Genomic DNA, 16,620 nt, shown 5'->3' on the forward strand with positions numbered 1-16,620 from the left:
GTCTGAAAAATCAGTGTGACATGACATGGATTTAATTTTTAATTTTTTTGAAAAACGTCTCTTATTTGGAATTATGATAATATCCTTTATACTGCAAAGGGAAGGAAAAAAAGCAGCAGTTTTACATACATTAGTCATTCCTAACAGACTGTAACCCTAGCCATATACGCAACACAAAGTACACAAGAACTCAATACTGAGATTTTTTACTTCAGTTTACTGCGCTCGAATGCATGACACTTTCTGCCCTATTTTTTACTTCCGTGTTCTTAACTACAAGGGTCTTCCTTCACAACCATATACTGCCATATGCTACACCCAGCCACCTTCTCACTCCTCCTCTTCAATAGCGCAGGGTAGAAAACAGGATAAAAAAGCTCATAGGTCAAGATAAAGACAGGGTCACTAACCATTGTTGGCAAACAGATTCAACTTGGGGAAAATAATTTATTGCCAGGTGAAATTGTTAAGGAAAGTTAAAAGTAGTGACCTTCTCCAGCTGCAGCCTAGGACTGCTCCTGCTCTACTGCTGGGGCCTAGCTCCGTACCCAGGGAAGCTTGGTCTCCGCCCAGGCTGGGGGACGCATCTGCCACTTTAATCTTTGCAGGTTCAACCAGTAGTAAAGCTGAGCACATATCCCAGAGATACGCAGGAAGAACACTGACATGAGTAGTCACAGAGACTGCCACAGACTAGGGGCTGCCTTCAGCAGCACCCACACGCAGGGCTCATACACCACACCAGCACAGACAGCCCAGTCCCCTCCTCCCCTCAGGCTGGCACAGACAGCAGCTCCCTGGTGCAGGCACACACACACACACCTCCAGGCCCACCAGCACATGCACACTCACAGGTGACTCGAGCACCAGCATGGCACCTCTGCCCACCCAGCACCCCTGTTCACATCCCCACCAAGATTTGGTGTTACACTGTAAGCTTATTAGCATGATGCAAAAATCGTTTGAATGTGTTACCATACACTTGTCATAGACTAAGTGTGCTTGTACACATTTGTATATGTATTCTTATCAGTTGCATGATTCTCCTACCCTGATTTCTGTCTTTAAGCCATACAAGTTGGTTCATGAAAAGAGTGAGGTGAACCTAGTCCTAAGAATTTTATTTGGGATTATAAATTTCCTTCTGATTAGGTATATAATTATTGCTTTGTTAAACATTGTAAGGAATCTCTGGATACAGCCCATTATCTTCTCAATCCATCAATGCTATGAGTACCAACAAGCATGAGATACTGTAGACTAGGCTTTGAGGATTATGCCTACATTACTAAGTACAAGAAATCAGCAGTCCCAGAGGCCTAGGAGCACAGCATGACTTGCATTTACACAGCTCAGCTCTCTTGCCCCATAAATTGCTTGCAACCAAATATCCTGTCAGAGCTTAAAACAGTTCACTGGCATATAGTGTACCCAAAACAGGGGATTGTCTAGGTGCCAAACAGCAGTGGTAAGTAATAGTACTAACAGATACTGTCCTGGTTTCAGGTAGGACAGAGTTAATTTTCCTCCTAGTAGCTGGCAGGGTGCTATGTTTTGGATTAGAATGAGAAGAGCGCTGATAACATGCTGATGTTTTAATTGTTGTAGAGCAGTGCTTACACCAAGCCAAGGACTTTTCAGCTTCTCGCTCTGTCCTGCTAGCGAGCAGGCTAGGGATGCAGCAGGAGCTGGGAGGGGACAGACCCAGGACAGCTGACCCAAAGTGGCCAAAGGGGTATTCCATACCATCTGACGTCATGCTGAACAATATATAGGGGTGGCTAGCCGGGGTGGGGGGCCGGCTGCTCGGGGATAGGCTGGGCATCGGTCAACGGGTGGTGAGCAATTGCATTGTGCATCACTTATTTCGTACACATTATTACTATTAATACTATTATTATTATTATTATTGTTATTATTTTTCCTGTCTTAATAAACTGTCTTTATCTCAACTCACAGGCTTCACTTTCCCGTTTCTCTCCCCCATCCCGGAGAGGGAGGGGGGAGGGTGAGCGAACGGCTGTGTGGTGTTTGGCTGCCAGCCGGGCTAAACCACAACAGATACACAGAATAGTGTATCAATAATAGATTGGTATTTGAGCTCATGCTTTGATATTGTTCCAGTCAATAGCTCAGAGACACAAATTCTCCTCACAATGACATTTCAAATTTTGCTTATAGTCTTTTAAGCCTCTTTAACAGTTAAAGTCATATATTTCTATACAGGCTGGCTATGTGTGTCACAAGAAAAAGACATGAAAACAAGGAGGTTCTCATTCTGATATGGATTTTTGATATAACCTAATTGTAGATCTAAACTGGGAATTAAGTTCTCAAACCTCAAAAGCTAAATAGAGCCTGCATGTGATTTAGACTTACTAACAATAACAACAACAGCAACAAGAAAGACAAAGAAAAAATTTATTGGAACATCTATTATGGGAATAAGTATATTAATGACTGTGAGGTATTATGCTGCTATGGTGATGACTGATGGAGAAAAGTCTATAAAGAGACAAATGCATAGAAGAAAAATACATCTAACAGGTTGCTTTTAAACTATTTCTGTGCAGTATTTCCCACTGCAAAGTTTAAAACATAGGTTACTCTTGATATTTTGTTGTGATTTTAAATATTTAAAAACCCTTGGCAATAATGTTGATGGGAAAATACATATACATATATATATATATTTGCATTGGGATATTCATCATAATCATTATTAGGCATTTATTTCACCACACTTTGAACATAAGGAGAGCCAACTTATTTGGATTCCATGTTAGGTCAGATACAAAAATAACAAGGGCCTTACAGATCTTTATGTAATTATATGCCACAAAGACTTTTTTTTTTTTAATATATATATATATATTTTTCAGATATCATTAAAATAAATATGCATTATTTCACTCAGTGAATGATTTCTCAACAAAATAAAAGAAACATAGGTGTGGAAAACAGAATAATAAAAAACTTTTGTTTCTTTAAAGTTTGCTTTATAATATGTCTCTAACACCATGTATGATTAATACTATGTTAAAATCATTTAGTTTCACAAAATACTGCAACAATTGCAGTGTTTACAAGAGTCTTCTGGTCTTCTCTCATTAGCGTGCAGTCATTCTCTTAATTATAAACATATATGTAAAATGAAATAACATGGAAATTGCTTTATTTATTTATTTAAAGTTTAACTTTAGCAGTTTTACACATATAACTTGATTATTAATTAAATGAGCATACAATCCTGGAAATTACAAGTGTAAATTCTATAGTTTTCCCATGTTCATAGAAGAATATGTTTTTTGGGGTTTTGTTTTTGTTTGTTTTTATCTGTGCACATTTATAATTAACAAAGACTTGTAAAATCGCTGCTTCCTGTTTTTATTTTACCATTAGATTGTCATCTTTTTTATCTTCTTAAACTAGTGTATATCACCTACAAGTGCATATTGTAACCATAAAACTAATACATCATTAAATAATAAATGCTAATGGGTAAGATATATTGTTACTCCTTTGGCTTAGTGCCTCCTGGCAATTCTTTTACAGGTATTACAGTTTCAGGAGTTGTTCCTAAATCATCACAGCTTATTGTGAAAAAGGACCAATAATTTCTGAAATTATTGCCAGCTTTGCAAAGAACAATGAATCCTAATAAATGATACCCCCATTTTTTCTTGGCATTATAACAGCCATGGCACACTGAAGCTTTGCTTTTAATACTACTTTAGAATATATATGCCTGGTCCAATGTGAGGGCATTGCAAAATATACATCTGACTCTGGCTCTAAATTTATAGGAAAATTTTAGATATCAGCCATCCCTCTAGTAACTTCTGTAAGTGCTTCCATACTTTGTATTCAATTAAATTGAAGGTACTTGAACAGAAAAATAAGAGAAGTAGAGAAATACTGTTTATTTCTGGTTGAAACACAAAATATTAGAATTAGATACAAGAAATAATAATAATAATAATAAAAGTTTTAGTAATAACATATTCAAAGTAGTTCAGTAGAATAGTTAGTGCTATCTATATAAAATAATTCATTAACATTTCATACCATGCATTGCCTGAAAACTACTGTCATGTTGTTATTAACATAGCTGTCATTTTAGGTCTTACAGTGGTTATGTTTACATGAAGTTCTATTATCAGGGTATTGGCCCAGGGTGAACAAGAGAGACTACTAGGCTGTTTTCTAGTCAAATATATTAATAAAGACTTTCAGGTAATGGTATGAAATCTCACCAACAACAAATCAGTGTGCTTCTGTAGAAGTGCAATTGAAATACATTTATTTACATATGTTTGCAATTTTATTGTATATATTTATTAAATTCATCTACTGTATTTTATCTGTTGGATAAAAATCTAACACATTTATACTAGTTAAGCTTTGATTTTTAGGAATATGACAGTGTTTGTAAGATCTCCCTTGAATTTGAGAGCTTTTTAATCTTGTGCCCATCTGTAGGTTTGGTTATGAGTCCATATTGCTCACATTTGGAGAAAAATGTCACAGAATTCTTCTTTTTATATGTTGTATAAGCACTTATTCCAAATGTCTTAGTTCCTGAAATTCTGTGTCACCTTTTTACTTCCTGTCCTTTGAAAGATGAATTATGACATATAAGTTCCAATGTTTCAGACTAGAAAATCCCAAGCAGTTTAATATGCATCTATGAAACTATATTCCAGACCCTCATGAACTTATTTCTCTCACTGACCATTAATTATGTAAAGCAGGGCTTAACAACATTATAGTCAGGAATTGTGATTATAGCTTCCACAGTCATATTCAAGTAGTATTAATAATCATCCTAGCAGTATGACCACAGTCACAGTGAGAGCTATGTCCTCTGTTTTATTCCTTCCCTTACTTCTCCCCTTTCTGCCAAAGGTGTTGGATGAGATTGAGTTTTACTAAACTATCCCTAACTATATAAAAATTGGAAATCTAAACCTGAGTTTATTAGGTTAAAATCTGATTTATCTTTTTACAGCCATCAGAAAGAAACAGGTGTCCTCAGTAACTGATTTATCTCACTATAAAATAAAAAATTTGGTTGAAATCACTTCAGGAGGTTCTTATTTCTCACTAGATAATACAAAATCCCAAGATTAATATCTCAGACTTAGAAATTTATATTTTAATACCTGATTTAGGACTGTTCAGTACCTGTTATCAGCATTATAGTAATGAAATTTAGAGTAGCTAGATGAAAAATAGGTTATCCTGTATGAGCCACAGCCAGGTTTTCATCTACAGAGTGCACATAAATAGAAATAGAAAATTGTCTTTAAACCTGTATACTGTAAATTATAATGAATTTTGACTTACACAAGTTTGTTTACTTAGCAGCAATTCTTTTGTTAAATTGTTGCACGGAATTTAACCTATGAGTAAAACTCAGATTACTGTTTTTAGACACTTTTACTAACTACACTTGATTCACTATTTGTGGTTTAATATGAGGCTAATGGATTGAGTCATGTGGAATAGTTCGGGTTTTTTTGGACTTTCAGAGTAAAATTCTGTATAAAGGTACAATTCTTCATACAGGTTTTCTTTCCCAAAGTAAAATAAATAAATAAATAAATATGTATATAATATGGTCTCTAAATGTAAATTTTTAATATTTTATGGTTTCTGCATTCAGCTTCAATAAATATCAAAGGAAATCATGTTCTGTGTGCAATTGAGTTTGAAATATGTACCAGTGTTTCAAAGAGAGGTTTTGGTCTGACTCTGTAAGCAAATTATTTATATATTTCTTATTATATTAAGAGAATAGAAAAAAGAAATAATTCATATGAATGCTTTAGTGTAGGCTTCAGTCCATGTCTAGGTACCTAAAGATCTGTTCTGTATTAATCTAGGTATTACAGAAATCAAAATCATGTTCCCTTAACTTTGTTGTAATTCAACACACTGTCTTTTGTTGTGGTGGTTGTTGGTTTTGGTTTTTGGTTAGCTGTTGGTTGAGGTTTTTTGTTTGTTTGCTTGTTTTGCTTTGTATATACAACTGTTCTCATAAATTGCCATCACTGATGTCTTTGCAAAATAAGTATTTTTAGAAGCTGTACGTATTACTGTTTATCCTCCTATGGTATTTCTTCCCCTTCTGGTCTGCATGAATGAATGAAAGAAAACAGCAAGATCTTCAGGATTGTACTCCACTTCTTCCTGTTGTCTTGTAAGCAGAGAAGAATTTGCAAACCATAATGCTATATCAGGAAATGCCTTTGTTGAGATCTATTTTTAAGAACTCATTATGTGAGAACTACTGTAGACATACAGCTCATGCTGCAAATAATAGTAATGAGAAGCAAAGTTTATAACACTACCTAATTTATCTTACTCAGCTTTTGAAGAATGTGAGGGTAGTAGATTTGTAGAACACTTTTTGGGGTCATTTTAACTTTCTGACTATCACTGGCTGTCAACTCATCTTTTTTCAAGTTTGTCCATATAGATTTGTCAATTTTGGAGAACACCATAGCCTCTCCAGTTTTGTCGTCTACTATAGAATTGTTCAAAAAAGTCTTAACAGTCTTTTTTTTTTTTTTTTTTTTTTTTTTTGGGGGGGGGAGTAGGTCTGGCCTATTACAAGGCAATTCTGTAACTACATGAGAAATCTTACACTATGGAATGCAGTTTGAAACAAAATCCAATTTTCTGATTGTTTGTGATCGTCCCCAAATAGATTTTGCTTGCTAATACTACTAAATTGTAGATAGGACCTGAAAAGAAGGAAATGTGGTTTTGTTCTCTCTTTTACCCCAAAGCAGCTGTAAAATTTAATCCTATTGAGTCTTTTTGTCCAGTGACTGACTTAGATCTGCTTAATTAACCAAAATGCAAAGACTAACAATGTAAAAACTAATCCCATATTCAATTTTGAAATGAAATTGTAATTAGGCGGGATGGTAATGTTCTAAATATTTGTTTCTCTTGAATATTTTTTCATGGATTTTTTTTCAGGATGTATTTTTAAATTTACAGCGGAAATACCATTCAATCTTAGTTAACAGACACTAACTTTCTTCTGCAGCATGCTGTTTATTTCACTTTCCTTAAAAATGTGGATGTTAGTTGATTGTCCACTTAACTGCATTCCTCCAACCTTTTATAACCAAGTAATGAAAAAAGATACCGATACTTGTAGAAAAGACTATTGTTCTCTGCTTGTCGAAGATGAGTGGTAATCTTCCATAAATATAAGTTTACACAGTATTTTAACAGCCACTAGCATTTGCAGCACAGAGACATTCTCTTCCATGAGGTCATTTTCCATTTTCAAACATTAAGTTTCTATTCAAATCATAATTTTATAGTATATTAAGTCTAGCCACATGGCAGGTGATTTTCCAGTGATAATAAAATCTTTTGTTTCTAATGACATGCTCAATATTAGACAAAGATCATCTAACGATCATTGGTTTCAGTAAGGCACAAGAGAAAAAGTCTATTCAGCTGGTAAATTACATCAGCTTTATTAATTATATCAAGCCATTACTTCCAAAAATTTTCAGAACAAATTTTCCTCATATATACTATTCCTTGTTATGGAAATACTGGACTTACCTTTTTGTGCACGGAATATAAGCAATGTGCTATATTTTATGTTAAAAATATAGAGAAGCCAGCCGTGTAAAGAAGTTATAAACAACTGTCCTTGCTTACATAGCCTTCATAGTATTGTGAAGTCCAAAAATCATCAGAGAAGCTTTAAAAAAAAAAAAAAAAGAAAAGAAAAAAAGAAAAAAAAAAGAAAAAAAGAAAAAAAGAAAAAAAAAGAGGCTTAAAAAACAAAACAAACAAAAAAACGGGCTTAACTGAGTTACAGGAGTGAGCAATGAATCTAGGTTAGGAAAAAAAAATTTTTTGTTTGTTTGTTTGTTCATTCTCTAAGGACTATCTGTACATGAACAACACATGGTTACGATTTCTTTTTTTTTCTTTAGTACTGCCTCTTTATTTACACCTTAACAAGGTTAAGAAGTGATAGACTGTTGCATGGTTCCATCACTTCCAAAAGTCCAGAACACCTGAACAGATTTCATGTCTCCAATGACTTTATTGATTTGTTTGTGTATGTGAGTGAACATGTAAAGAATATAAGTACACCTTTAACCAAAAGAGAGAGTAAGCATAATCCTTAGCCCTGTCCTATGTATGACTTATTTTTAGGTTACTCCTAAACTCCACTCAAATTCCAATTAACCACTGGATGGTTCCATTCCATTTAACTTTCTATAAGACAAAAATACAAAGATCCATCTTACAGGATCTCTTCTAAAGGTCACTACGGTTAAGACCATATTGGATATTTTTTCTTTATTCTATTTTATCAGAGTTCCTGAGAGTACAAGCACTGGATGGTAGCAGGCATCCATGGGCATGTAATCACAAACTCTATATAGTAATGCAGACTTGAGAGCTGGATAGAGTTGCTCTTAGGGTTGGGGGGGAAGAAAAGGAAGGAAGGAAGGAAGGAAGGAAGGAAGGAAGGAAGGAAGGAAGGAAGGAAGGAAGGAAGGAAGGAAGGAAGGAAGGAAGGAAGGAAGGAAGAGGAAAGAATATCTTTATATTTTGTACATATATTTTCTCACATTTGGAAAAAAAAAATACAAACAGATAACAGGAAAATATGAAAGACAGCTACAGCTCATGCAGAATCAGAGGCAAAAGAAGATAGATAAAAAGAAGTTACTCCAGCAGTGTCTCCCCAGTTAAGGACACTGCTTATGATCAACACTGATAATTTTTGTATTTTGAAAATTCCAAGCCTAAGAATGATAAAGAACCATTTATAATATTATATCACAGATATTTCCAGCGTTTTGGATAGTCTCCAGGCATGTACTGACCTTTAAAATATTAAGCTTTTCAAAGCACAGGGTGTGTCTTTCTATAATTTGTATAGCATCTGGTTTAATAAGTCTGATCATGGGTAAGGCCTATAAATGTCACCAGGATGAATTACTGGTTGAATTTTTACTTCAGCACTGCTTCTGTAAGATATTGTTCATGAGCTGATAATGAAGATTAAAATACTTTTAGTCTGCTTGAATGTGAAAAACCTGGAACTTGAATCAGAGGCATATTTTGAACAATATTGAGCATCTGAAAATCTCACTGACCACAGTACTTCTTCTGATAAAAATCAAATCTCCATGCGATTGAGGTTAATGAAAGTTTTGCCATTGAGTGCTCTGTTATCAGAATTTGTCCATAATATAAGTTGACACAGTAGTTCAGTTTAAGAAAAAAATACTTCTAAATTGTGTGGGAAATAGAGGCTCATGTAATAGAGCTTCACATAACAAATCTACTGTTTTACTTTATGCAGCCTAATGATTTCCATTATCTCCTTAGTTGATAGAATCCATTTCAAAAAACCAATAATCTCTTGAAATCCACTGAGCCACAAATTAGTCATTAGAGAAAATTTTCAGAGATCATTACCTTTCCCATAGATTTTAGCTTTTCATTTCCCAAATACCTACATCTAATGTGGTTCATAATAAGAGGAGGGTAGATTATTCAGTTACAAAAAATGATTCCAATATAATTCAAGAATATTCACTTGTTTATTATCAGAATATTTAGAATGTTAGAAGAATATTAGAATGCTGCATTTTCATTAAAGGTCAAATCTGTATCACTTTTAACCTTGAATTTATGACCTTATATACTATTAGGTTGCAATGAAAAGATAAATGTCATCAACACTGCATTGTGTGCCACATTAATGAGGCATACAGCTAACATTTTCTATGGGAGGAATTGTTTTTCTAAACTAGTAAATCTCTGTTTCTCTCTTTCACCCTGCACTGTCTCTTTCTCTGTCTCTCTCTCTCTCTCTCTCTCTCTCTCTCTCTCTCTCTCTCCGCCCCCCCCCCCCCCAGGTCCAATTGCTAACACAGAAGGGAAAGTAAGGAATGCAACTCCATATATTGTGAGTTTGTTCGTTCTTTCTTTCTTTCTTTCCTTCTTTCTTTCTTTCTTTCTTTCTAAGAATACCGTAAGAACCCAGGCTTTCTGACTGGAAAGTTGGGCTGAGACTAATGTCTTCTATTTTGGTTCAGAAAATGTTCAGTCCACAGTAGGAAATTAGAAGATGCTAGAAATCTGAAATATTTCAGAGAAGCCCTCATAAAAGCAATTTTAAAGCAGAGTTAGCTACAACAGAAGTAAAAAAAAAAAAAAAAAAAAAAAAAAAAAAAAAACAACTTTATGGGGATCCAGTCTTGATGTAATAACCAGTGTTAAGCAGAACTATTCTGCATAGATCCTTCAGGTCTCCCATCCTTGAATTACCGTTTCCTCCACTGAAATAAAGAGTAGAAAAGTTTTGTTAAACAAGTTGCCAAAGTACATTCTTCCTATATGCAGTGAAGTAACAGTAGTGACAGCTGTGCAATCACTTGTAATGATTTATGTGCCTTGACTATATTGCTTTTTTGTTTACTGTATGCTTATGCTACCAAAGTTGACTGAGGATATGTATAGAGAAAGAGGGAGCTGAATACTGCTAATGACATCTCTACAAATCATAAAATGTCAATGCAGAGTGATTTGGTTTGAAACCATAGTGTAGTCCTCCACTGTAACTGAAAGTCCTTGGTCAGAACATATTTAGTCCTTGAGAGATGGGAAGATTAAAGCTCTGGCAATGCTTGACAGGCTTTTGAAGATAAATCAGGTGGGTAAAGAGGACTATTGCAGAAGTTGTGGAGAAATTTGCTTAACATTCATCACTAGAATGAGGATAACATAGCAGAAATTTTATATAAGATAGATAAACATGTAGAAGATACAGTTTTTTCTCTTAATTACAGTCTATGTTTTCACTTCTAATAATATGTTTTAAGAAAAAAACATGTTCTTGCCTTTTCAATGACCTGAATATTCCAAATTGATTGCCTCTATCAAGAAAATGGATGGTAGACAAAGCATGTGGCCTATCAGTTATTATATAAATAGAAGAATTTCTTATGGCTTTCTGTCAGAGTTATGCGGTGGTGAAACAGGTCATAGCTGAGACAGATCAATTTAGAAATCTAAAAAAAAATATCAGAGAGAAAGTCTGTTCTGATAGCCCCATGGCACTACCTCTTTTAAAGAGTTATGCAATATCTTAAAACTTATTAATTTTAGATATACAAAATTAATTTTAAACTATAGTGCTAGGTGACTAAAATGGGAAAACATGACTTTTAATTTTTAGATATATTCTACATTTCACTTTGACTTGAACAACTTGAACAGCTTCTGAAAATCAATCATACATCTCAAGTTGAACATGCAAAACATGAGTTCTTCTGTGAGAAATTTGGACTGAAGAAATGTTAAAAGAATCCAGACAGCAATTTTCTCAGATTTCCTGATCGTAGCAGACTGAAATCAGGGAAGCAATGAAATAATAATAAAAGTTAAAAACAAACAAACAAACAAACAAACAAAAAGCACGGTAATGAAGGATGGAATTACTATCCTCATTTTAAAACTTCTTTATTGCTCATTTGCCATCATTATGATTAGCAGTTTGAAAAAATATATATATTTAATTTAAACACAAGCCTAGGTTATTTGCATTATTCTGTGTGAAATAATCTACAGCCAATAACACAGGCTCAGGCGAGGATCTCAGTGAAGTGTTTTTATTGGTGATTGCAATGGCGAGCATCCTGCAAGGAAGAACACACAGCAAAAGTATATCATGACCTTATATTCCCCATTCCTCAACTCCTAGGTCCCCTCCCTCTGCCCGACAGCGACAGGGCAGGGGGTCCACCCCCATTTGGGGTGTCTCACCCCGGTACCTCTCCTTCAGGCCCTGCAGGGAGTTGCTCCACCAGTCTATCTCCCGCTCACACTCCCTGATAGCCCTCAACCTCTCCACCTCCTTTGAGTTCTGCCACCAGGCGGACCAGGTCATCCACCTGCTCGCACCTCACACACACAGAGCCTCTGCCTCCCTCAGATGGCAGCAACAGGCTCAGACACTCCCTGCACCCAGAGACCTGAACTGCCGCATTTTTGAGCAGGCGGTCAGTCTGGGTGGTTACAGAGACTTTCTAGAGAGAGCACTCTGCCTGGTGTAGACCATTGCAGCCTAGCTAGCGGTCGACAGCCGTTAGAGGTGTTGTTCTTATGGGGGGGGGGGGAAAACCTCTCCGCCCTCTCTGCCCTCCCCCGCCCTGCCTGCGCCCTGCCTGCGCGAACTGCCGCGCAAACTGCCGCGCCCCGCCCTTCTGACGCGCCACCCTGTTTGCCCGCCCTGTTCGCCCGCTCCTGGTCGCTCGCGCTCCCTAGGGGCTGCTTTTGAACGGCCGGGGAGGGGGCGCTGCTGGCTCCAGGCTTTGGCACCCATGGGACCTTGGGACGGGGCCAGGGCAAACGACTGCTCCTTGAGCAGCTCCAGGCTGGGCCCTGTATTTATCCTATCCCTGTGCCGGGGCTTCTGGACGAGGAAACCAAGAGGGCAGAGGTGCCGACAGGCACAGTCTCCCCCTGCGGCACCCAGGGAACCCCACTGCATCATGGTGGGGTGCCCCCAGCTCACCTCCTCGTCTTGCAGACGCTCTAGCAGAGAAGTCACAACAGTGGCAAAGGTCGGGGCCGCTTCAGGGACAGGCCCCGTCACCCTGCCTCTGCTGTGGCGAACGTCTACGTCTGGCCGGCAGCCCACACAAGTAAAGAGACCTGGAAGGAAAGAACGGAGCAGGTGTCATTGGTGCTGCTGGCTGCAGGGGGCTGGAGCTGGTAGGGACAAGTATCTTGGCCAGTTTGGAGAGAAATCTCCACAGGAGATGCAGCCCCGAGCAGCCTGCTGTGAAGGGTCCTGCTTCAGCCCCCAACCTCCCTCCCGCTGCCCCTCACCGCTAAGGGCTCTCAGCCTCTCCATCGCAGTAGGATGTCCCCAGATAGACCCAATGCTCTCTCTTGGTCCTCCTCCTACAGGCCCCACAAGCAACTGGGCCACAGCTGGCACCCATGCCAGAGGGGATATAGGAGCCACAGCACTGTGACATCACCACCAGGGCCTATTTACCACACAGAGGGCCGTCCCTACCTCACCACTGAAGTAGACTTGAAGAGGAAACTTCTGCACTGAGATACATCGTGGCAAACCTACAGTATCATGGTCTGGTTGTCACCTTCCACCACTTCTCCACTGGGGTCACAGAATCACAGAATATCCTGAGTTGGAAGGGACCCACGAGGATCACTGAGTCCAACTCCGAGTCTCCAAGGACCGCCCAAAAAGTCAGAAACCCTGCGTTCAAGAGCGTTGTCCAAATGCTTCTTGAACTCCGGCAGGCTTGGTGCTGTGACCACTGCCCTGGGAGCCTTTTTCCAGAGCCCGACCCGCCGTCTCGGTGCAGAACGTTTTTTCCTCACACCCAGCCTGACCCTCCCCTGTCACAGAATCACAGAATCACGGAATGGTTGAGGTTGGAAGGGACCTCCAGAGCTCCTCTAGTCCAATCGCCCTGCTCAAGCTGGGTCACCTAGAGCATGTCACAGAGGATCGCATCCAGGCAGGTTTTGAATATCTCTAAAGAAAGAGACTCTACGACCTCCCTGGGCATCCCCATTCCAGTGCTTAGCTCCATGCCATTCCCTCAGGTCCTTCGCTGTCCCCAGAGAGCAGAGCTCAGCGCCTGCGCCTCTTGCGTTTTGACTAACCTCTGTGTCTGCCTTATGCTGTTTTATGAAAAACAGTGTTGAGAAATGCACGTATGTCCCAGATGCTTCCATTCCGCTTTTCACAAAAGAAAGGACATGAAGCTGTACATACAGAATTGTATTAAAGTGTACACTGGAGCTTTGTGAAGTGTGCTGACTAATGTTTTTACTGGGAGATGGTTTTCCAGGTATATGCCAGGTAAATAAATCACTTTCCACTGCAAATAACTGATTTTTATCATTTTTCTGTAAATGAAAATAGAAGCTGAGTAGCATGAATTTGAGGTAGCTACTTACTGAATTATCAGCATACTGCATTCCTAAACAGCAGTTTAAAGTCTTACAGCTATACAAAAAAAAAACAAAAAACAACAACAAAAAAAAAACATTTCCTGAAATTAAAAAGGTAACTACTTCAGGAGATAATGCTTATAATTAATACATTAATGAAAATAAATTTGAAGGATATTTCTGTGATCTACTGCTCTACCTTTCTTTAGGAAAGCACCAAACTCAATAAAATCAGAAGTCGAACGAACATATCTGTATATACTGATACTGCATTGAACCCAAATAGAAATCTTTCCTTGTTGCAGTCAGCAAAACCAGTTATCTTTCTGAGAGACGAGTCTGATGGCAATTTTATATAAAAATGTTCTGGAAATAAATCACCAGAACTAGACTCCCATTCATCATCATATACTGATTTGTATGGTCCAAAGAGAAGGATGATAAGAGTGACGCTCTAGCCTGGTAGAGAGCATATTCATCTGAGATACGGAGGTCCCAGGCTTTCCTTTTCGTGAATACTGAAGTGTTTTGCACAAAATGGAACAGCTTTGACAGAACAGATTGAGAAAGACTCTGAAGCTTTAAATACCATTTCATACATTTATTTCTCGCCCTCAAGTATATGCTCAACTACGGACCCAACAAAAAAAGAGTTCTTTCTAATATTCTTGATACCGCCACAGCGGCACCACCAGCTCTGATGGGCTGAGAGGTGCCACTTGGCTGCCTGGATTGGCCTGGTGGAGTCCGCCCGGTCCGCTGGGGAGCTGGCTGGAACCATCCGGAACCATCCGGAACAGGTCAGAACCGGCTGTGCTGAACAAATGCTGACTCCACACCACTGGCCCCTGGGGAACCTGAAACCCCATCTTGGTATTGGCTGGCATGTGGTTACAGCCTGCCCTTATGGCGCTGCAGTTACAGCGTGCCCTTACGGCGCTGTGGCCATGGGCTCCACCCGCCCCACCACAGCACCGCCAGCTCTGAGTGGCTGAGAGCTGTCTCCGGGTGCCCCGATCTGACCCGGTGGAGTCGGCCAGTCTGTTGGGGAACCGGCTGGAACTGGCCTGAGGCATGCACACAGACTTTAGAGCTCTGTAGCATAAACCAATGGAAAGTGCAGTATAAGCAGTATAAAAGCAGCATAAATCGTATAAATCATACACATAAACAGTACAAAGCATGGTACTGGAAGAAAGCAAACGAACAGTATTTGTAAATCCGATGAAAGTTAGGAAAGCAACAGGCATGGGATCTATAATGGCAGAAGGTGTTTCCATTTGGACCAGGCTGCCACTAGTAAGTGTTCTTGTGAGGGTGTGCTGCTGTGAATGAACAGGATTCGTGCACTGGTCATCTGACAGTTACAGCATGGGGACTGCACTCCCTGCCCATTTGTCTGCAAGGTCTTGAAGCTGTAGTGGGTTTATGTGGCAAGGTTTTGGTAGCATGGGGGGCCATAGGGGTGGCTTCTGTGAGAAGGATCTAGAAGCTGCCCCATGTTTTGGTAAGGGCCCCGCTGCTTATCAGAGCCGAACGAGTAAGTGATGTTGTCTGTGCCTCTGTGAGAGCGTATTTAAGACAGGGGAAAAAACAAAAAAAAAGCTGCCACACAGCAGGTGGGGAGAGAGAGAGGAGTGAGAAAACAGTCTTGCAGGCGCTACAGGTCAGTGAAGAAGGAGGGAGAAGGTGCTCCATGCACCAGAGCAGAAGTCCCCTGCGGCCTGTGGTGAGGCCCATGGTGAAGCAGGCTGTCCCCCTGCAGCCCATGGAGTATCCACGGTGGAGCAGGGTTCCACGCTGCAGCCGTTGGAGGAGACCACGGTGGAGCGGGTGGACCTGCACTGACAGAGGCTGCGTCCTGTGGAGGACCCCCACCAGAGAGCAGATTCTGGGCCAGACCTGTAGCCCGTGGAGAGGAGACCACGCAGGAGCAGGGTGCTCTGGCAGGAGCTGCTGCCCATGGGGGACCCAGGTTGGAGCAGTTTGCTCCTGAGCGATGGATGCCCCGTGGTACGGACCCGTATCTGGAGCAGTTCTTGAAGAGCTGCTGCCTGTGGGAAGCCCCCAGGACACAGGATCAGTTTGGGAAGGACCTCCACAGCACAGGGGATGAGAGTTACTGAGAAGGAGCAGTGGAGATGAAGTGCATAGACTGACCACAACCCCCATTCCCCTGTTCCCCTGCGCCGCTCAGGGGGAGGAGGTGGAAGAGGGTGGATGGGGTGGAAGGCATCTTAGGTTTCTTTCCTTTGTTTCTCGCTTCTCTAGCTTGTTTAGTAATAGGCAATAAATCTTACTGTCTCCCTACTCTGTTTTTGCCCGTCACGATAATTTTGAGCAATCTCCCTGTCCTTATCTCAATCCTCAAGCCCTTTGCATAGTATTTTCTCCCTGTTCCTCTTTGAGGAGGGGGAGTGAGAGCGTTTTGTGGTGGAGCTCAGCCACCCACCCGAGTAAAACCACCACAGAAGCATTTGTTGAGATTTGCTTTTGAGAGCATTTTTTTCCAAAGATGCCCAAGATGAGTTCCTGTAAATGTGCGTTTAATTAGTGTGAAAAGGGCTCTTTAGTGAAACCTGGGGAAAAAGCTAAGATCCAGGTTATAGTAGTATACGT

The sequence above is a fragment of the Cygnus atratus genome, chromosome 1 (genome assembly GCF_013377495.2).
Source record: "Cygnus atratus isolate AKBS03 ecotype Queensland, Australia chromosome 1, CAtr_DNAZoo_HiC_assembly, whole genome shotgun sequence".
Lineage (NCBI taxonomy): Eukaryota > Metazoa > Chordata > Aves > Anseriformes > Anatidae > Cygnus > Cygnus atratus.